The following is a 23,880-nucleotide window of genomic DNA, read 5'->3' on the forward strand; positions in this document are numbered from 1 at the left end:
TTAGAAGAAATTCCTATTCCTAGTGTCGAGCAAATGTGGTTATATTATGTACAGATTTCCTCTAGATTGCTGTTTGATATCCATGATCTTGACTGACTTGCTTGTTAGCTTTAGGTAATTACTTAAGAAAAATAATGCCAAGCATCTGCCTGATAATTTGTTATGAGCCAACATTGTCACATACATTATTTTATTTATTATATGAGCCCCCAAGGCATTATTACCGGCATTTTATAAAATAAGCCTCAGGAAGCATAAATGGTTTGTTCAAAGCCACATAGCTAATAAGTGGCAAAGAGGAGAGACAGTTCCATCTGTCCAAGTCGAACTTTTTCCATCAAGGTGCAGCCATCTTGGAAACTAGTCTCTCAGCATTTACATCAGGGCATTTCAGCAAGCCTTGGGCCTCTCCACATGTAGGCCCACCTGGCAGTGTGTCTTTTTAGAGCTTCTCCAAGCAGGTAATATCAGCCAACAAGTCAGAGATCCAGAAAGCTTGTAATCCTGATTATCTGTGCAAAGGGATAATGTTTCCCATAATACATTGCATTCCATCAACTTGGAGATAGGTACACAGAATGCATCCTTTTGTAGAGACTGCTTTATTTATTCTACAAACAAGCAAGACCGTGACAGAGTAGGACCCTTTGTAATAGTCTTTTACCATAGGTAAGAATGGTAAGCTTTGAACAAAAATACAGGTATAGACATTCTCCATTTACCTTGGATACAAAACAAGTTTTCCGCCTTTGCCTGATAAAAAGAACAGGCAGTGCCCGCTCTAAAGAGGCAATGTGAAATAAGAGAGAGCTCTGAATGGGCTTGATAATCACCTCCTGCTTTTTAAAAAAAATTCTAATCAGAAATCTGTTTTTAAACAAGCTGCCCTAATGTGAGTAAGTGACATAGCAGAGTCATTACCTTGAACATGCACCTATGAAAGGCAGCAAAAGAAGGTGAGGGCCGTCTTTGAGGAAGACAGACCTTTGCCATTAATATTAAATAATTATTTGTAAGAAACAAACGATGTCTGAAGGTAGGGCTGATCTAGAGAAACTGGAAACATTAGAGCAGGTTTCAACTTTTTCATGAGATATTACTGATACTGAGTGTAAATTTCCAACCAGAATAAAGCTGATAACAAAGCAATACTACATTCATTCATTCTGAAATATTAAATAGAAATAGCTTCTGTATATATTAAGCCACTTATAATTATTTCTGACATGTTGAGTGTACTGGGGACAGAGAGAATAGAGGGTGATTGGGAGAAACGAATTTTTAATGGGATGTCAGTCTTCAAAGATTTGAATGAGTGGTCCCAGAAATGATCATTCTTTAAGTATGACATTGCCACTTAATAAACGAACAGAGAAAATATTGAAAGGAATTCTGTCAACATTCTGGAACGACTGTAATTTTGCACAATCAAGCAAAATGACAAGATCAAGCTTGATGTCATGCTATACGACTTGTAATTCTGTGAAATTATAAAACTTATGAACAAAAGGGAATGAGAAATGTGTAGCATTGGCATTGGGAGCAGCAGGGAGATGCGGAGCGTGAGATTCCAGTTCTGTCCCCTCTGACCTTGCTGATATGCAAATTGTTTCATTATGTAAAAAATAGCAGGGGTGAAACAATCAAGGTTTCCTAAGAAAAGAATTTCCAGTTTCACCACAGAAAAGATAAGTTTTGCATTTGGAACGTCTGAGAGCATCTGAAGTGTTGTCTCATTAAAATTTATGATCATCAGAATTAATTCACATTCATTTCTTTAAGAACCAAATCACCTGGGTTGGATTTGTGTGTGGCATCATAAAAAAAAGATAATGAGAAATGACAGCAGGTCTGTGGAGTAGCCAACGACAGACACTGGGTAGATGTGACCTTTTTTAAACTTTCCATTTGATATTTGGAGATTATTTGTTAGACTTCGTATATGATATGAAATAAGGCGTATCCTTTCCAAAACTTAAGTTAAAAGATCTAAACGTCTTTAAAAGAGAACTAAACATGCAACAATAAGAAAAATGAAACTGCCACAAGAAAATAAGAATTTCGTAATTTGTTCAGAAAATCTGAAAAGCACGTGTGATGGACCTCCAGCAGCTGGGTTGGAGGGAGTGAGGTATGGAGTAGCAGCAGTAACAGCTGCAGCTAATAATGTTTGTTGAAGATACTGGAGATAACGCTGTGACTGACACTGTGCTTAAGTAACTTAAAGATGCTCTCAGATAGAAAGTCTGAACATCAGATAACTTCCCCACATAGTTACTGCAACAGTCCATTCCGTTTGCTAGGGCATCCTCACCCTCTCCAGGGAAACCAGGTTGCCTTGTTTAGCTCCTCGCAGTCTTTGTTCTTCACATCCCCCGGTTGTCTGTGCCAGTAATTCACGGTTGAAGTGGCTGACATCTCTTGCCAGTAGAAGTCATTTGTGTCTTTCCTTGTGTTTCCATTTTCCTTCTAATCAGTTAATTGCTGTGAATAATTTATTTCTTCTCTAACACTTCAACCATCTCCTTCTACCCCCACGGGTTCTAATTCTAAAACTGCTGCTCACTCTGTGAGACTTTTGGCAGAAGGCTCTCTCTGGGACATGTCATCCCCATCTAGAGACCTGGAGACTGATGATAGCTGAGATCCCTTTTCAGAATTAGAGCTTTCTGGCCAGGCGCGGTGGCTCACACCTGTAATCCAGCGCTTTGGGAGGCTGAAGCGGGTGGATCCCCTGAGGTGGGGAGTTCGAGATCACCCTGGCCAACATGGCGAAACCCCGTCTCTACTAAAAATACAAAAATTAGCTGGTGGTGCATGCCTGTGTTCCCAGCTACTCAGAAGGCTGAGGCAGGAGAATCGCTTGAACCTGGGAGGTGGAGGTTGCAGCCAGGAACCTAGGTGGGTGCAGTTAGGATTCACATTGAGACACATTGATTGTGCCTTGTTTTCAGTCTACTCTCTTTGTCCCAGATGAGGCTACACACAAACCCCTTTATGCAAAACTTTAATTCTTGACCAAGGCACTATCTATATACATCAAGACTTTCTTTCTCTGAGGATTGCCAAAGAATATCTGGTCTCTGAGGTACTGGGAAATGAGGCAAAAGTGTCTCTCTTCACTGCTAGCTCCTTGGGGACCAGCAAGCGGCTCTCAAGTTCCGTGGTGGCCAAACTGGAAAAAGGCAGTTCAGTGCATCCTGGGAATATCCAGGTGAAAGTGTGAGATTTACCTAGAATAGCTTCTGGGCCTCTGGGGTTTTCACGCTGTCTCTGGTGAAGGTGTCCATTTTAGAACTGAAGCAAAAAGGTTTCAATCCGTTCCGTTTTCTTTGTATAGCATGTACCCAGTAGCTCCATACAAGTGAGCACTCAGTAATTAATTTTCTCCTAGTCCTTGCATTACACTTTCTTTGGGATGGAAATTTCTATTTTATGCTCCAGAATAGCCATTTCTAACTCACCCATATGGCCTCAAAGAGTTGGGACGTAAACATAAGCCTATAAGCACTCAGATTATTGAGAAGTATGCATAAAAAATGGACAAGCTGAAGATATGGACAATTTTACTTGATGTTTAATTGCACAATTGTTAAAATTGCATCACTGCCATCAAGGTCAATTTGACTTAAGTAACTCTGTTTAGAAATATGAATTATGATATAAAAACAATTAATCAGGCAATACTTTTATGTTATTTAAAATCTTGCTGTATAGGAAAAGCTACTTTTAGGCCAGGCACAATGGCTCACACCTGTAATCCCAGCACTTTGGAAAACTGAGGTGGGAAGGTCACTTGAGCTCAGGAGTTTGAGAGCAGCCTGGGCAACATACAGTAGAGACCTCATCTCTACTAAAAATACAAAAAATTAGCCAGGCATGGTGTCATGCACTGGAGTCCCAGCTGCTTGGGAGGCTGAGGCAGGAGGATCACTTGAGACCAGGAGATTAAGGCTGCGGTGAGCTGTGATCATGCCACTGCACTCCAGCCTGAATGACATAGAGAGTTCCTGTCTCAAGAAAAAAAAAAAAAAAAAAAAAAAAAAAAAAAAAAGGCTACTTTTAGCTTGTTAGGTGATAACATTGTACACTCTGATGACTTTTTAGGTGGTTCTGTCACAATCTGTAATTTGTCTATGTTCTTGAGAATAGGGAGAATAAAATTATTTGTGAAAATAAGTCTCAGTGAATTTTTAAAGCCAAATGGTCCCTGTGCTGAAAAGATTTCGTGTGAGAACAACCAATTTTTCTTAAATCTGTGTTAATACTTTCACACTACCGTGACAAATTTTAATTGTTAATGCTTAGTTGCAGCTGAAGGCTAGTCTATATAAACTAAATATAATAATAACAATAGCTCATATTTATCAAATGCTTGATATGTGTCATGCACTGGGGTAAGCATTTTATATGGATTAATTTATTTAATCTTCACAATCCTAAACTGTAGTACTATTTTCATTCCCATTTTATAGACAATGGAGCTAAGTCATAGAGAAATAAAACACCTTGTCTAACTTGGAATAGGCAGCATCAGGATTTGAACTCAGTAGGCCTGATCCCATGAGGTTACATTTAGGTACATGCTCTATTCCTAGGCCCAATTTAATAATTTTTATTCTTACAGTTCCTTTCTCATGTGATATTTTTCACATTTACAAACATCTTAAAATGTAAGTTTTGAAAGGTGTAAAGGAAATCCTGAATGAGATTTAGAAGAATGAGTGAGTGAGTGAGAAATAGAAGAATGAGCCTGGCGGACGGACAGAACAGTTTACAGAGTAAAGCTCTGGTTCCAGGCATGTTAATTCCACTGATAGAGGAAGGAAAGAGCCGATGTAAAAACACCACCTTTTAATTTAAATCTCTATGCATAATGATATGCCAGTTTCATCACTGTGGCTAGGCCAAGCACGACACCATCTAAGAGAAAACAGACACTGGAGCCAGACTGCACAGATTCAAATCCATCTCTACCATTTACTATCTATGTGATCCAGGGCAAGTTACTTGCTGTCTCTGTAATCCTGTTTCCTCATCTGTTAAATCGGGCTAATAGCATCTATCTTATAGGGTTGTTGGGGGATTAAATGAGTTTCTATACACAAAGCATTTAGGACAGTGCCTGGCACATAGTCAAGTACCATAAGGATGTTTGCTATTTCATTATCATCACCACCACCTCCACCACCATCATCATTATCTTCATGTGACTAAAATATGTTTGGCAACAATATTATATTTATATTTAGACATTCTCAGTGCTTTCATATAGAAAAAAAAGATACAAAATTCAACTTATCTTGGATAACTTTGCTAAACAAGGCAATTAGAGCAACTAGATTTCTTTTGTTTTATAATTTGAGTGGTAATTTAAAAAACTAGTCAGCCAGATGTTGTCATGACTCCATCTGAAGTTGGAAGTTTGCACCCAGCAAAAGGGGATTTGATGTACAAATCGCACGACTAGCAGACTGAAACAGAGTGACTGAACACTTATCTTGAAAATCTTAAGTTGGGATTGGCAAAAAAAGAAAAATAATGAGCTACTCCCATTTGCAAAGTCCAAGTGATTAGGGAAAATGGGTTTGAGTTTGACCTAATTAATTTATTTTGGGGTGATATTGATAGAAGTAAGTGTATCTCATAGATAACAGTTCTGATAGGTTCCCACACAGTTAAACCTTTGCTTCTGCTTTCTTCGATGAATCGAAGTGTATGCATTCTGAAGCCCTCTGAGAGCATTCACAGGGGTGAGACAGGCTTTATTCCTCCAATGCAATTTGGTCCAACTCTGCAGCTCACCTATAGGGAAGGCTGGCAAAATTCCAAAGGTGATTAGTGTCATTTCTATTACTTCACAGGGTGGAGTGTGTTTGGATGGATGGAAGGGAAAGCCTATAATTTCATGGCTGTTAGTAGAACGTTTCTGCTAAACCACTTTTTATCTAAAACGTTCCAGATGAGTCGAGGGCACGGTACTGTCACCAGAATCGAATGCACCCATAGATGTTACTAAATCTTAACAGAACAAGTCAGAAAAATGTAAATATTTCCTCCAAAATGTTGATTACCTTTTAACCCCTTTGTGTGTGTGTGTGTGTGTGTGTGTGTGTGATCACAATCATCTTTTTAATTATTTAAACCCTGTGGATTTCTCTATTAATATAAGATTAGCATTGCGAGCTTAACCTGGACCAGTTGGGAAGAGGTATTGCATTTTAAAATTGTGCCACCATTGTCTTGTTTAGGAAGAATGACTTGGGTAATACCAAATGTTGAGTTATCAAGTATTTCAATACCCATATGCATCATCTTCTGTAAGTGTAAGCATCTTCTCATTCTTACAGATTCTTTGAATTACATTCTAGATGACTACCATGTCAATAGATTAGAACGACAATTGTGTCATGGCTTTTTTGTCGTCATGGGTCATTTTCATCAAATGTTCAGTAATTTCATTGCACTGTGTAATTAGGTGAAGAAACTCCACCCGAGCGTCCATGGGTCAGCTATGTGGACTCTAGCTGCCAAAGGCGCTTCTCCTTCTGAACAGAGCGCTTTGCTCAGCCAGTGTAGACATGGCCTGATAAACAATGGAACTTCTCCCTTGAGAACTGGAGTTTGGATTGATCTAATTCCTTAACTCAAAAATGTGCACAGGTTTGATGAGCGGTTCAAATGCCTGCCTTTTAGTGAAACGAGAGCTTAAATTGACAGTACTGTGAAGAATTCAGTAATTTATAACGAACTTGAAAGGCAGTAGCACTCACTGTTGCAAAAGCTAATCAAGGGACTATCAAATCAAAGTTTTTACATGAGCTTAAATATCTGTGGCAGGGAGGTTGTTCGCGCAGGTTTATATCTGTCAGGTCTTAACACTAAACCTGCCAGAGTGCAACATGGTCCTGTCACTTTTAACCAAGATGTCACATATATTGTGGGAAACACGCTGCTCTGCATTTTCTTTTCTAGGATTTTACTGGGAAAAGCAAATGTAAAATAAAGTTTTTTGTTTGTTTGTTTGCTTTTTTTTTTTAACACTACATTTTTATTTTGCAGATTCTCAGGATGATGAAGTAAGTGATGGAATAGGTTGCCAACTGTAGTTACTCCACTCAGCACAGAATGGCTGCGGGGAAATAGAATCAGACATGCCCAAAGAAGTCTGCTTAGGGTGAAACAAATACCTTTGAGGTTTAAATCAGGTGTGTAAAGAATATTGGAAACATGACGTCTTGTTGTTTTTTTTGTTTGTTTGTTTTTGCATTTGTGTTTGTCAAGAAAAGTAGAAAGGCTGATGCTTCTTGCCTGTTTTTCCAACTCTCTTAATGCTATAAAATACAACCCAAATTTAACCCATTCTCTCTCCTAGGATTTGATATACCCTATTTACTCCCTTGAAGGTCCTCTATCTCATCAAAGCCTTAGATTTTAAAAGCATGACTGTAGATTTTTATATTCAAAAAGATTTTGATTTTGGAGATATTTTAAAATTGGAAATTGAACTCAGGCTTTACCATTTGTCTATTTTCTTAGAAGAATAAATGCTATTTGCAGTATAAGAATTAGCTGCCAGAAACCTAAGAAAGTTATGTTCAAATTATTTTTACAAATAGATATTCACATCACCTTTAAACAGTAGTTAAATGGCTCAGAAAAAATCAAGCAAAGTTAACATTTTTTAAAAAATACAAACCACATTTCTTCACAGGATGAGGTTGTGCTTAATAACGTATGCTTAATTCATTCAGAAACTACACGATTTTTGTTGCTATGTTTTGTTAGAAAGGAAGGAGAGACTGTTTCTACAGGTGTCATACAAAAATCAACACTGAGCCAAGGATTATTGGATCTCATAGAACCACGGAGACTTGGCAGTGAAATTCTTCCAAAGGTGAGTAGGGGCATTTATTTCCCTTCCCATGCCTGCAGAAATACGACACAATGAACAGAGGCTAAATTTAGACAGGAAATAAGTCTGATTTGAAACTGTACTGTAAAAAAAATAGTGATACTTTTTTCAAGCAAATAAATGGGAAAATGTAAGTAGAATTTCAACATATACATTTTTCTTATTTATTTTCTTAGATTCTTTTCTTTATTCTCTTGGGTACTTTTGAAAAAGAAACCCCCAAAAATGGACTCCTTGACTGACATTTTATCTGTAATTCAGATCCTATGATTTCCACATGGAATACTTGCATTATATGATATAAAAGAGTCTGTCTCTTAAACCTATAAGCAAGACTGCAGCAACCTGTCAGTTTCCAAGAAAAGGCATATTATCTACATAATCACAGTCACACTTACAAATATGAGTCCATCACTAACCTTCCTTATTTAAGCTATGTATTTTTCTGGCTAATTTGTGCTATAATTTTTAGACACAAACTTGCTTGTTTACATATTTTACAGTTTCTTCTAGATTTCTTAAAGCTAAAAAACCATACATAACATATTGATTGTTTGACTGCATTGCTTAGCATTCCATCCGTGCAGGCAGACAGTGTTCCTAGGTTTGGAAATACAAATCCCATGGGAAGTCAGCTGAAGACCATTTTATGCGTCACTCATCCTGTTACGAGCCCTGTGCTGTTCTGTCTCTCTATAGGGTAAGAGATTTATTGTGAGTTGGCTTCCAGAAGTAGAAAATGCTGTATGCTAATGGATGTTGCTTCAAAGTGGCTTCTGGAGCTCGTATAGAAATTGTTTTATAAGCAAAAGAATAATTGGAACAATTCAAGTTACGCATACATGCATGTTCATCTGTCCCCAGGTAGCATTTGGTTGTTCTATCCTGGGATCCACATTCTATAATATTATCTTCTTCATGTGAAGTGAGATGGCAAATTGTTCATTTTTATAATGAATTTGAGCAGAATGGAAGATTAAGGAAAATAATTTAGACCTCAAAGTAGAAAACTGACAAATTACTATCTTGCTTTGTCTGGGGATAGATATAATTTGAGTTTTAGTAATTCGTGGGATCAAAAATGGATTATAAGAAAATTAATCTGGGTGTGGTGACTCACACCTGTAATCCCAGCTACTTGGGAGGCTGAGGTGGGAGGACCCCTTGAGCCCAGGACTTTGAGGCTACAGTGAGCTATGATTGTGCTGCTATACTCCAGCCTGGGTAGCAGAGACCACATCGCTATAAATAAAATAACATTCAAAGATAGTTAAAATATAAAATGCCTTCACATTCACAGTAATATAAAAACTTTAGTATTTTTTTAGATTATTACTTTTTGCTGGCCAGTCAAAAATTCTTACTTTTTTTTCTTGTTCTGAACTTTCAGACTGGCTGAAACCACAACAGTTGTTTAAAATTTATGCTCTAACTTTGGATCACCTAGTTAATACTCTGACTCTGATTATTACCAAAGACAATGTTCTATAAAAGATATTCTCTATTAGAAGGATGCTCCTGCATTATTAATAAAATCACAGGGAAAATGCAACATTTTGGATGTCACATCTAATAAGGTAAGATTTTATCATGTCTCGTAAGATGTGATTTCATACAATTTTACTTATGACTATCTTAGCCCCATGAAAGTTTTCATTTATCCATTTGATATCGAAATCTATAATATAAAGCTTCATATACAATTATTTAAACTGTGACCTAAAAGCCGGGCTATTGAATATCTTTTGTTTATGTGTAAGTCACATTATTTTTACTGTTTTTTTCATCCTTTGCAGCTTAGAAAAATATGACTCAGTACACCATACAGCATATTTAAATTAAAATATAAATTGTGTACATCATTATTCTTATGGGGGGGGTGCTGTGAAAGGCATGCTATTCTATAACCCTGGACAAAATTTGACTTTTGATGTGTGAATTCTTAAACGTGCACAAACCAAAGACAATGGCATATATACTTTGACACATTCTGAAGTTAAAAGAGGACATGAGGATTGTGTGATAAGTGGCAGCCTTGTGTCTACTATTGTAATAATATAATGTCTGCATGAGAAGAAAAAAAGTACAAAAAACAATGGCGAGATGATGGAGAAGCTGAACATAAGTAAAATTCCAGGTACCTGTTGATGCAATATGAGGATACTAAAATATCTAGCCTTCTATGTATGCTATATATACTGTAATCCATCAGAATGGAGGCACTGTCCTCAAGTCCAAAAATATTGGTGTGTTCAACACTGATACCCTGTATACTATATTAAAATCCCTCATAATATGTAAAATACATATTATCCGTGTCTGAGCACCGTGATATAGCCATTCTCTCTTTGGGTTAAGTATAGCTTATGATTTTCCTAAAATGTCGCAAAGATAAGCATCTACTAGATAATTCATGATTTGTAAATATCATGACTGTCTGAGGGGAAGTGGCAATTAAGGGAAGCATAATTATCTTCAATGTGAAGAAGGTCTGGGATGACGACTTTGGGGAGCACAGTGTCTTTGGCTCCTTAGCATTTTCTTGACTTGCTTTGTTGTCGTCCTTCTGGTTCTTTCTGGATCCATCTCTCTTTTGTTTCCATTTGAATCCTCTATTGTATTCCAGTTGGCAGTTAAAGAACAGAAACACAGCAATAAGACTGCGTGGCTACATTTTCCCAGTACCACCAACTGGGAGTTAAGCTGACTAACATTTTGAAAGCCCAGCCCATTTCATTCACAGCAGGATGGCAGGTAAAAGCATTTCTGTATTAAAGTATACACTTTGTTTCTTCAGGTTCTTGGTCTAATTTCTTTTGTTTGCCAGTTGGGGGGAGAAATGAAAGTAGGTTGGGGATGAAATGCCTGGGGTGTTTAATCAAATGCCCAGCAACTCCTGATTATAGGATGCAAAAATTTCACTTTCGAGGATTAAGTATGGTGGATTTTTTTCGACCCAAATGGGTGTACCCTTCTCTCCAGCATGTTATGGGGCTACTTTCTACCACTGCCAAAATAGAATGTAGTAGAAGAATTCCAAGTAGTTTTAATAATAACTCCTGGGTTATTAAAAATTAAATATCTGGAGTAAAAAATCCCATTAAATATACATGTTTGTGAAGTACCTCAAACTTATATGTGTTTTACAAAATTTTACGTGTCATTATTTGCTCCTATTAGAACAAGAAATTGAGAATGGGTTTCACAGTGTTCTGTTAATTTGATTACTGTGCCCTAAGTGGTAAGTATAAACCTCCTTATGTATTTTGTGAAGCTCACTTAATCAAGCAAATATTATAAAGCACACTATCATATCACTATGCTGATCCTTGACCTTTTGGCTTGTCACTCTCTTGTGTTGGATGTCTTTTTCTCATGTGCATGCAGATGTAGCTTGGGGACAGAAAGAGTGAGGAAAAGCATTAGCCGTGCTCCCTGAATAGTAATGGGCTATGGAATTGTCTTTTGGAGGGGACTTTCCCTGGGAACAATGAAATTGGGATGAATATTATCAGTTTGCATTGACATCGAATGCATTTTTAAGGGAGCTTTGATCACTCTAAAAGAGTCATCTTGGATAGGTGAATGCAATACACAGTTGCAGTAGGAAGACTAAAGTTCTGAGATGTGTCAGATGACAGTGATACTATCATAACTCATTTTATGAATGAGTCAGAAAGTTCCTCAGCTAGTGCCCACATCCTTATATATTGAAATAAATTTTACGAAGCCTCTCCTTTCCCTGGAGTCTGCACATGCGCCATCTTACCATGGAATATAAACCTGCTTTGCTTGGTTTTATATTCTATGACCATCCTCTAGATATTTCTTATCAGATTAGGTCAACAGTTAACAGAGAGTGCAGTGGAAAAGGAAAATAACATTTTCAAAGTTTTAGCAAGAAAAATACGAATAATTAAAGGTGAATGCATGTGCATGCTATGACTGTAACTAGAATCTTTTCAAGGGCTTGAGGTCCCTCTGTCTCAGTAATTAGACAAATTCTGTAGCCAGTTTGGCCTCAACCTGACAAAGATTTTCTATTTATAAATGTCCTTGGGGCCCATGAGGAATTTTGGACCCTCATTTATTTTCTAAAGAGAGGTTCAAGATCAATAAGTTCAAAATATTTCAAAGTTGCCATGCACTTCTCTGTTTAAATATAGCAGCATTGCTGTGGATATAAACAAAATCATTCAGACACTGACCAGGGCAACTCCACGGCACTCTAGTGCACTAAATGACCCCCTCATTGTCTAATAACATGAGGCCTTACATTTGTTCAGTGCTTTCTGGTTTTCAAAACCCTTTCCCAAGATAGTCATGAATGAGGGTAAGATTTAGAGAGGTAGGGCACAAGGATGATTTTTTTTTTTTTTTGCATTTCTTTTTCTAACTTGATAAATGAAAAATGCTAGAGAATAAAATGTGTTTTGCTTTTTAATCAAAGAAACACATATAATGTGAATTAGAGCATAATTGTCATGGTGAGGAGATGGGGAAGGAGGCAGTCACCCTTCTGCTACTGTGTTTTGCAGGGGTCCACTATGCTATGTTAATAAGTTTACAGCTCAAAAGAAGGCTGTACCATTTCTCTCTAATGTGACATAAAGTTAATAGACCCCTTGAACAGATTCATCTTGAAATATGAAGATCAATTATCCATGGTTCAGGTCAAATACCTGCTCACACGTATTTGCTGAGCAGACTGGTCCAAATTTTTCAACAAAGTAATAATATAAATAGATTAGGGGAGAGAACAAGGACTCCTTGGGTCTAGGGGTGTTACCCCAAGCAAGTTTTAAGCAAAACCATTTTTAATTGGAAGCTTTGTGATTTAGCTTAGAAATTCACTGTATTCTGTTATGATTATTTTATTATTTTTTAAAGTTTTAGTAATAAGGGGCTTTGGCTTCCTTGCTACGGGGATCTAGAATATTGATGTATGTATGAATGTGGGTGATATGATGAAAATATTACCAATTAAGTTTGGTGCACAAATATGGTGGTTGAACCAGAATTGGACTGGTTCGCATTCCTGCTCTACCACTTATTAGCAGTATAAACGGTTTCTAAGAAGCAGTATAAACAGCTTCTTCACCTACAAAATGAGGAAAGTAATCATCCCCATCCCCGCAGAGTGCTTGTAAAGATTAAACAGGATAATGAGTATAAAGCCTATGGTAAGAGGTTGTTGAGGCTTAGCAATGATCTTTAATATTGTTGTTATTTATTGCCTGTCTTTGCATGTATACACGTATCCTCTATATACAATTTTTCTGTATAATGCATTATGATTCAAAAAATGTTGCCTAAAATTACCTAATAAAAATATTAAAGAAAATTGTTTCAGGCAATCGTGGTAACTACAGAAACTGGGCAAATCGTGAAAAGGCAGTACCTTCCGTCAGCATTACCAGCCTTTCTTGAGAAGGTACACTCTTTCCTTATTGGCTCTGCCTCTCTGTTTTTCTCTACTGCTAAGACCTCCTTTCAATAAGGACCTGAAATTCATCCACACAAAGATCTAGATGACTGAGAATATTTGAGGTGCTGCCCTTGTGAAGGTCACTGACCTCTTATTAAGTGTCAGATACTAAGCTGATGAGGTTTCAGCCATTGGTAGCAGCTGGAGACATTTGTCTGACAGTGTGATCTACCCCTTGCCTTCAGGAGCTCTCAGAGTGGTAATGGTTAAGTGGGCCAACGGGTAAGGTTAGTTCTGCTGAAGGTGCCTGCTGGGGCTCTCTGTGGGGTTTGTCTGACATCCTCAAAGGCTGCCTCTGTCTCTAAGCCTGGGACCATTTAGGAATGTCTGTCAGCTTTTTCGATTTTTTTTTTCTTTTCTCCCATTTACATCTGTGGGTTTTGTATCTAGTTATACCTTAAACACAAACTGTAATCCTTTGAACATTTTTTCCTAATATTCTTTATTTTTGGATATACATCAATTTTTTTTTTCTACCCACATCCCATCCATATACTTGTTCTTGGTTGTCCATTGTATTTCTTTCAGAGATCTGTTTTCATAATTAAGTTTTTCACATATCCGACTATTTTTCTGAGATGTTCTCCTGAAATATTCTTTTTTAAAATGTAACTTGTTTTACCTGTATTTTCTGTACCCATATTTTGGGATTTGAACGATTGGGTTCAAATTTAAGATATGCCTTCACTAGCAATGTATGCTTAGAAAACCATTTAATTTCTCAGCTGAGTATGTCAGAGGTGGAAATAGAAGGCTCTGCCCATAGTATTGTAAAAATCAAATCAGATCAAAGTGTTTTGTAAAGTCTAAAATGATGTAGAGCTTTTTATGTTTTCTTCTTTTTCTTTTTCTTTTTCATTTTTTTTTTTTTGAGACAGAGTCTCACTCTGTTGCCCAGACTGGAGTGCAATGGCATGATCTTTGCTCATTGCAGCTTCCACCTCCCAGGTTCAAGCAATTCTCCTTCCTCAGCCTCCCGAGTAGCTGGGATTGCAGGTGTGTGCCACCACTCCTGGCTAATTTTTGTATTTTTGTACAGATGGGGTTTCACCGTGTTGGCCCGGCTGGTTTTGAACTCCTGACCTCGGGTGATCTGCCTGCCTTGGCCTCCCAAGGGATTACAGGCGTGAGTCATCATGCCCAGCCTATGTCTTCTTTTTACTCATTACAACTAGCCCTTCATGCATGTTTTTAAAAAGATGGGCATGAAGAGACATGTCATGTTTAATAATTTGTGAAAGAAGAGATAGGATGATCTCTCTTTTGACATTTTTCCCCATTACCTGAAAGAACTATTCTGTGCATTCCTATGATATGGCTGTCAATTGCCTTCTCCCAGCATTATGTCATTCAATGCAGAGAGGAGAATTTTCTCCGATGTAAATGTAAGAGAAGAAATGTCTGCTGGTAAACAGAAGCAGCCTGTCCTGCTGCTTTGGGCCACATCCACGAACTGTTTCTCAAAGGGTTCAGATCCTTTTTGAGAGCATCAGTATATGACCATGTCATATACTGACTGAATCAGTCATGGATTTCAGTCCATGATTCATAGACTGAAATCAGGAAGCACGAGTGCTTCAGGATCCTCTACACAAATGAGGGATGATATAAGTTAATATTTATCAAGAAACTCCTATGCATAAGACACTTCCAATAATAATGACTGCTGACTTGAGGTTTTTGCTAGACACTGCATAGGCACTGAACTACAGATTTTATCCAAGTTATTTGATCCTTAAACCACTCTGTAACACTGGGGTTATTACATCCACTTAACAGTTGAAGAAACTGAGGGCTGTGTGACACCAAAGCCAGTATTTATTGGATTTTCCCCTAGGATCCTGGGATGCAGATATTATGATATGCATTTTGCAGCTAGAGCCATTGGGACACAGAGTGTTTAAATAACTTGTCCACATAGCTCTATGTGGAAGAGCGGCAATCCCATTCAAGTCAGCCCGACCCTGAACATTCCACTGCACTAACTTTCTGAGTATTTCTAATCTTGGGAAGAATCTTTCTTTTAGTTTTCTTTTAATTAACAATCAACTATAGATTGATACTTTCATAAAATAGAATACAATTGAATTACTAGAAAAATAAAATTAAAACCCAGACACACAAGACAGAAACTCAATTTTGTATTATTAGATTCAACAAACATAAAATTACTCTGCCACTTTGCTATAGGTGTTTCTAAATGATTGCTCACAATGTGTGTGCCTATTTTGTGGTGGACCAGTAACAAAACTGCTGGACTCAACAGCCAGCCACAGACAAGGCTTTGAGGAGCACTTGTCTAGGACTGTGGAATATGACCTAGCTGAAGATAAAGCGGTTTCCTTATTCATTAGCAGAAGTCTTGTAGGCATGGATTTAATTTCAATATTTACCAGTAAGGCCTTGGATAGTACCAAGGTAGGAAATAGACTAAAACACAGTTAAACGTTAAAAGCCATTACCCCTACTTTTTGTGCTTTTTTATGTAGGGAAAGTTAAATGGAATGTCTTAACAATATACCCACAGGAATTAAATTAATTTTATATGGAATACATATTTGAAGGCCTACTGTCTTGTAACCTACATAACTGAGAAATGTAGACCGTTGTAAATTAGCTTATTTGATAAAATAGGTATACCACTATGTTGCAGGTATATTACTTTTTCTCCAGAGGACAGGCTCATTATTGTGTTGATTAATTAACATTCTTACCCACTGTATCCAAGCAGGTTACAGAAATTAAAACTTGCAGGATGACAAAGCCAGAAAAGCAAACATTTCTGGTTAGTTCCCACAGCGACACTATAGAAATGCCTGTCACCTGCCTCTCCTTGCTGGGCAGAGCAAGTTAGCTCAGCATTGGTCCCCTTTTCAGCATTTGTCAAAGCAGATCTTAGAATGGCCATGAAAAATAGCTGGTTAGTGTCATTCAGGGGAGAACAGGGACTATAGCAGGTACCTGTCTCCACCCCTCGAGAAATATCCACAGAAAATAGATGAGAGAAAAAGCCTTAATAAATAGACGATGCAAAAGTTGCTATTTTTGTGCTTATTTGGCAATATTTTATGCCAGATTTCAAGACAAAACTTAGTGTATCTTGTTTCCTGACCCACCCCCTCAAAGCACGTTACTGCTGTTTGGAATGCCGCACTAACTCAGTATTAGTATGAGTTACGGATAATAATGATTGGGCTTTAACTTTAAGGAAGAGGTATTAGATTAGAAGATCTGTTTGGACCAATCATTGCATTATATGTGTTGTAGTCATGTCAATGTAGGACTTTTTCTGCAATCAATGGAGGTAAAAATAATGGCAGAAATTAGAATCCTTGTTTGTCTTATAATGGAGCCTTTCCTGGCCATTAAATTGGTGACCTTAGTGTCCTGAAGTTCAAATGAAACTCCTTCATTCTTGTTCTTTTTTTTTTTTTTTTTTTTTTTTGAGACGGAGTCTCGCTCTGTCGCCCAGGCTGGAGTGCAGTGGCGCAATCTCGGCTCACTGCAAGCTCCGCCTCCCGGGTTCACGCCATTCTCCTGCCTCAGCCTCTCCGAGTAGCTGGGACTACAGGCGCCCGCCACCACGCCCGGCTAATTTTTTTTTTTGTATTTTTAGTAGAGACGGGGTTTCACCGTGGTCTCGATCTCCCGACCTCGTGATCCACCCGCCTCGGCATTCTTGTTCTTAAGCAATGCTTTGTCTTGGTGTAAAATCTATTATTTAAATTTAATGTAATAATTCATGCATTGATTATTCATTTATGGAGTGCACACTTATGCACCAGGTCCTGTGGGAGATTGCTAGATCTTGGAGATAAAACTCTGAATACTTGATTTTGCCCTCAAGAAGTTTCCACCTTGGTTGTGGAGGCACACAGAGACAGAGATTGAAAATATTGTAGCATCTGCTATAATAAATGATTTTTTTTTTTTTTTGAGACAGTCTCACTCTGCCACCAGGCTGCAGTACAATGGTGCAATCACAGCTCACTGCAGTCTCCACCTTCTGAGCTCAAGCAATCCTCCCACCTCAGCATCCCTAGTAGCTCAGACAACAAGCACGTGCCACCAATGCCTGGCTAATTTTTTCTTTTATTTTTAATAGAGACGAGGTCTCACTAAGTGCTTAGATTGGTTTCGAACTTCTGGGCTCAAACGATCCACCCACCTCAGCCTCCCACAGTGCTGGGATTCCAGGCATGAGCCACTGTGGGGCCTGTATGAATGTAGAACTGACAAGCTCTGGCCGTCAAGTCAGGAAGTGCTTCACAAAATAGTTGACATTTAGCCTAGATAAGGAAAAATAAATAAGAGTTCTAAATGTAGTAATAATAAACACTTATATTGATATTCTTGTACAATGTGACTTCCTTGGGCTCTTTTGATTCATGACCTATTTTCTTGGGAGTCTTAATCTCCCAATAGAGCACCTGTTTTCATGGAATCTTTCACGTTATTTCTCTGCTTCTCCATGTCATGTTCCTTGTGTCTGGGCAATAGCTAAAAGCTAGTGTGGCTAAAAGCAAATTTTGTTTATGCTTTCCATATCTCTCCACTGCCTGTCTTTACCATATTGATTGCCAGCAGCTTCCTTCTAGTTTCAAAAACTTAGCATCTGTTGATTATTTTAATTTCCTTCTTCTCCTGTAACAAAATTCATCAGGAGTTAACAGGCTCCCAACTTTTAAATAGGACTTTAGCCTTGCCTGCCAGGATCTGCAATACAAGGCACACCTAAATAGTATTTAATTTGTTTAAACGAAAGCTTATAATGACTCAACTTTAGCTACGTGAACTTTGACCACATGGAGACTTTTGTTTGAAAAAATTAAAATGAGTAAATTATCTATAGGGAGATTGGAGAATTTTAAAAACACTCCCTTTCTATTATTTTTTTTAATTCCAGGAAAAAAAAAGGTGGGATGCTTATTTAAAAAAATAAGCACTTTGAGGACTAATGACTGTAACCATGCACTGCTAACTGCCAAACCAGACAAAGTCCACAGACAAAAAAGATAATGTTTAGCAATGGGAAAGATTCCCCAAGTGAACCAAATAGGCCTCCTCATGATGTCTGGCTGCAAATTAGACATTGGTGAATCCACCCAAACTTGGAGTCATTAATAAATGCCAATGCTACAATAAATGTCAGCTGAAGTGTGAAGGGAGCAAATCCCTGCATGCCTCAAGAAAGTGGAAAAAGTCCATCTCAGATCTTATTTTGGTACAGACACAATTTCTATTCCCATCTAGAATATTGCAGTTCAGACATGGATAATGACTAACGCGTCTTCAGATGCCCACAGTCACTGCTTGATAAATATACGTCACTATTCATTTATTAAGAAAGACCAATACAATTAAAACTTTTTTTTTTTCTTTTTTTGCTGTGAGACAGTCTCGTTGTGTCACCCCGGCTGGAGAGCAATGGTGCCATCTCGTCTCACTGCAACTTCTGCCTCCTGGATTCAAGCGATTCTCAGTCATGTACCACTGTGCCCTGCTAATTTTTTTGTATTTTTAGTAGAGATGGGTTTTCACTATGTTAACCAGGGGGGTCTCGAACTCCTGGCCTCAAGTGATGGCTCACTCCTGTAACCGCAGCACTCTGGGAGGCCGAGACAGGCAGATCACTTGAGGTCAGGAGTTGGAGACCAGCCTGGCCAACATGGCAAACCCCCATTTCTACTGAAAATACAAAAATTAGCCAGGCCTTGTAGCACACGCCCATAGTCCCAGATACTTGGGAGGCTGAGGCAGGAAAATCGCTTGAACATGGGAGGCAGAGGTTGCAGAGAGGAGAGATTGCTTCAGTGCACTCCAACCTGGGCGACAGAGTGAGACTTCATTTCAAAAAAAAAAAGAATGCACAGATGCACAAACTTTAATGAATAGATTTAATCTAAATCTTAAATACTAGGTTTCCTAAAATACGTTTCTTATTTTATGTCAGTATTTTCATCATAATATTACAATATTGCCTTGAAAGCATTATTAGCTCAATGATCTTCATGTGTAAAGAGTATGATATCATAAAACCTTACCTTTTACTTTTTGGCTTTTGTGTTACCAATAAAGAGGGATTCTGAGAATTGTATTTATTTTTGTGAACATGAAGAAAAAAGGAGTCCCTAGAAAAATTAGATTTGCCTAAAGGGGTCACTTACATTTATTTTAAATATTTATTTTCACTATACCTTGGCTATCCTAATGCATATGGTTTCAGACTTCAATTTATTTTATATCCAGGATATGAGGATAGGGAAAATGAGTGAGTTCTCTTTACACATTGCTCCACTGAGTTCTAGCCTTTGGACACATAGAAAATGACTCTTGGACTTTCTCTCTCTGATTAGAGAAGGAAATGGTAAAGGAAGTAATATAAAAAGGATTATCTTCCTGGAAACCTTGGTCACTCCTGTTAGAGAGTCTTTCATTTTAATCTTCACGTTATGTTCACTTTTATTTCACTTTGCTAGTCATGGCTTATGAAAGATTTTAATTGAAAAATATTTGATTCTTATTTTCTCTCTGGGATTTATACTTTGAAATAAGTGAAATTTAGTGTCTGACGTGCAAATTATTCAGAAATGTCTAAAGCAAAGTCAATATAATGGTTTTTCTTTTTCTTAAGGCACTTGCAAGAGCAATTAGAAATATATTAATAGTTAACTCATTATGCTTACAGAATGACAAATGAGCATCCAAACAGTTCTGATTTAAGAATGTCTGGGCAATCAATGATGAATGCCAGTCTCGTCAAATAAGTGGCTGCTTGAAAAGAATTTGGGTTTTGACAAAACTTTAAGCGAAAATTGACAGCAGCATAGGGCTGTGTTTAGATCTCTTGCATGGTAGCACACTAGCAGACGCTTGGTTCTGACAACAAAGACTGAACAGGTTTACAGTGAAAACTGAGTAACATTTGTCTTCTGCAGTAATGAATTCTCACTGTGAATCACAAGTGGTTTCTTTCGTGCAAACCATAAATATAAATGGTGGCAAAGCCATGTATTACACTTTTTACTAACTTCAGTCATTCTTATCCATTAGCTTACAAAATGCATATATTTGTTATTGCATATTAATAATGGTGTGGATAGTACACAGGTGGCTTCTGTTTTACTAAGATCACTTTTATTTTTATTTTTCTAGAGCTTTCAATATAATCCAAAGACAATTTTAGAGCTGGGTTTAAGTTTTGATATCACTGCCATGACAGAGTGCTTAAAATGAATTTAAGATGTCTACTTATAAAATTCTTGTTGCAAAAAAAATTCAGAATTTCAATTTGTACATTTTCAGATGGGATGGAAAGAAAGTATTGTCAGATCTTAGTACCTGAAAACCAGGTTATTATCTTATACATTGCCAAGAGGATGAATATACAGTAAATGTAATACATGCAGGTGTGAACATTTAAAATATTTATTGACTTCTGTATAAATGAGGTCAATTAATTATTCTAAAAACCCATATATTTTAATAAAAGTAGCCATTATAACTATTGTAAGTACATGTAATGATACATTACACTTTTAATACATAAACCAGATAGGTAGATTAAAAAATATAAACATTCGTGACCACATTAGATTTTATATTACAGTAAATTAAAAGGCATTTATTAGCTATCAAACTATCTTTTTAAATGTCCAAATTTATAACATAATTAAAACTTTATAGAATGGCTCAAAACTCTATTTCTTTTATGACTGATTTATCTAATTCATAAAACTAATCTATATTTAACATGAGAGACATATTGAAATCAAAATAATGGTGAGCCTCTTTATGTGAAATTCCATAATTATTTTTCAGCGATTAATATAAAATACTTATTTATCAAAAATATTTGTCAATATGAACTGATAACCTCTTATCTTCCAGGCACTGTGCTAGGCTCAAAGATAGAGATGAATGAGATAAATTATCTGTCTTTTAGGACATTGTCAAGTTGGGATGAGAGGAAAAATCAATAAATTGCCAGACAAAATAGAGAAAATTTAGTGTCAGTAAATCCCTATGCAGTAACTGGGAAATGTGTCACCTAAAAAAGATGACATTTAAACTGATTGCTGAAGCATGCGGGTTGAAGACATTAGGGTAATCTTTTTTTTTGGGGGGGGGGGGTTGTAATCTTGCTCTGTCACCCAGAGTGGAGTGCAATGGCGCAATCTCAGCTCATCGCAACCTCTGCCTCCTGGGTTCAAGCGATTCTCCTGCCTCAGCCTCCTGAGTAGCTGGGATTACAGGCACGTACCACCACTCCGAGCTAATTTTTGTATTTTTAGTAGAGACGGGGTTTAACTATGTTGGCCAGGCTGGTCTTGAACTCCTGACCTCATGATCCGCCCACCTCAGCCTCCAAAAGTGCTGGGATTACAGGCATGAGCCACTGAGTGCCGCCAGAGGAATCATTCTAAGCAGAGAAAATAACACCTGCAAAAATATGCCACAGTTATGTTGGGAATTTCAATATGATGGAGCTCTGAGGTGTACATGTATGTGAAAAAAAAGGAGGTAAACAAGGAGGTAGAAAGATGTGGTGAGACCAGGTGGTGATGGACTTTGAATATAAAGCAAAGAAATCTGGATTTTTAATTCTGTAGGGAATAGCTGACCAAGGTGTATGATTACATGTCTGCTTTTTAAACAACTTTGTGATTTGAAATGCTGTGTTGTTATTTTATTTATTTATTTTTTTAAAGATGGCTAACTCTGCCAACCATAGACAAATATGCATACTGGCATGGGGAGAAAGAAGAGAGGAATTGTTAGAAAGATTTCATTATTTTCCAGCCCCCAAAATAATGAGGTAATTTTAGGCATAGTAATAAGAATGAGGAAGACAGGCTAGATTCAATAAACATTTTTGAGTTAATATCTGCAGTTGTTAGTGACCAGTTGAAGGAGATGGAGCAGAGAGAGGGAGAAGTTAATGATGGCAGTGAATGTTCTGGTTGAAAATACCACAATGGATGGTAGTGCCACTATGACTTATACTGGAAGTAGGCCAATTTAATGGGGCTGGAGAGGGAGATAAATATTGTTTAAAATGCCTCTAAGAAATCCCGGTGGAGATCTCCAGAGGTTAGTAATATGAACATGGAACTCAAAAGATTGTGACTGTTTCATTCTTATTTTGTATGCCTTGAGACAGATGAGTGCTGAATGGAGGAGGTAGTATTTGTGAGGCTGTAGAACCTCTTTTTTCTCAACATCTAACCTGGGAGAATGAATGAAAGCATGGAAGAACACTGCAGATGGGCACTTGGCAAGCCAGCTCACATTAAAAGAAAGTATAGAATGGAAGAGTCCATCAAAGGAGACAAAAGGAAGCGAGAGACACTCAGACCAGAGTAGCCCTATGGAAACGAAGGCAAAAATGGTCTTGAGCGGAAGAAACTCAGTGGTATCAAATTTCACAAAGTGGCCAAGTAGCGTAAAGACAGGTTGGAGTAGTATCAGACTTTTGTTGGAAAAAATGTTTATGATTACCTCAGAAAGAGTGAATTAGTGGGAATGTAAGTTATAATATAATGGATGAATTAATGAATATGACTTGAGGAAGTTCAGAGTCAGCAATGGTAAGGAGGGAAATAAAATGTTATCTATAAGAAGTAGTATGACCAAAGGAAGGCTCTTCGAGAAAGTGAGAGAGTTGAGCACATTAGAAGGGAAAGATGTTTATAATGAAAGAAAAGAAGAGAAACACTAATGAAGCAACTCCTGGGGGAGGTGGAAGAGAGTGCAAGCTAGTGCTGTGGAGAGAAAAATGGATACCTCCCTCCTCCAAGATTAGAGGAAAGAAGCTAGGCATGATTGTCAACTGGTAAAATGAGATTTCCTCCTCCTGGGGTCTTTTATTCTTTCAGAAGGAGGAAGAAAGTTGGTCAGCTGAGAGTGGACAAACGGAGAATTGTAGAGATTTGTAATAGCTGGTTTGAAGATTAGGACAGGAAGCTGAGAAGATGCAAGTGGAGGGATTTCTGAGAAGCAGTGAGATGCCAAGTTAAGACTGGAAACCATCCCCTTATACTGGCATCCGTCTTCCCAGGGTGTAACTTTTTTGTTGTTGTTGTTGTTTTGTTTTTTTGTTTTTGTTTTTGTTTTTTCGCATCATTGAGTAGCTTCAGAGCAGTAGAGGAAATCTATTGATTAATTTACCCAGAGTAGGAGATTAATCCAGGAGTTTAACAGAAGGACAGGAGGCCAAAATATAAATGTCTGAAAGTAGTATTGTAGTGGGGTAGAAACTAGACAGTCAAGAATTACAACGTTGCTTCTGCTTTTTACTACAATCGTGGAGGTTTAGGCAGAAAGGCTTAATTTATTCTGAGGCAGCTTTAAAAGAAGACAAATATTTAGACAGAAATCAGCTTCTCTTTTTACTAGATTGATCACTGTGGAAGACAGCATAAATGGAGGAAACCTAGACTCACAGGCTTAATTTTCTTGAGTTTTTATAGTAAAA

The 23,880-nt window shown here is 37.5% G+C and overlaps 1 long non-coding RNA gene across 1 annotated transcript in view; it reads left to right on the forward strand.

Annotated features, from left to right (window-relative positions):
* LOC116479128 (uncharacterized) overlaps positions 1-23,880 on the forward strand; it is a 100,892-nt gene that overhangs the window by 22,173 nt on the left and 54,839 nt on the right. Inside the window, exons 3-7 of the long non-coding RNA XR_004250942.2 lie at positions 7,063-7,208; positions 7,789-7,897; positions 8,487-8,615; positions 9,306-9,492; positions 10,542-10,669. This is a non-coding gene — a long non-coding RNA (uncharacterized LOC116479128). The remainder of the gene's footprint in view (positions 1-7,062; positions 7,209-7,788; positions 7,898-8,486; positions 8,616-9,305; positions 9,493-10,541; positions 10,670-23,880) is intronic.

This window comes from Hylobates moloch, unplaced genomic scaffold, assembly GCF_009828535.3.
Source record: "Hylobates moloch isolate HMO894 unplaced genomic scaffold, HMol_V3 SCAFFOLD_12, whole genome shotgun sequence".
NCBI classification, from domain to species: Eukaryota; Metazoa; Chordata; class Mammalia; order Primates; family Hylobatidae; genus Hylobates; species Hylobates moloch.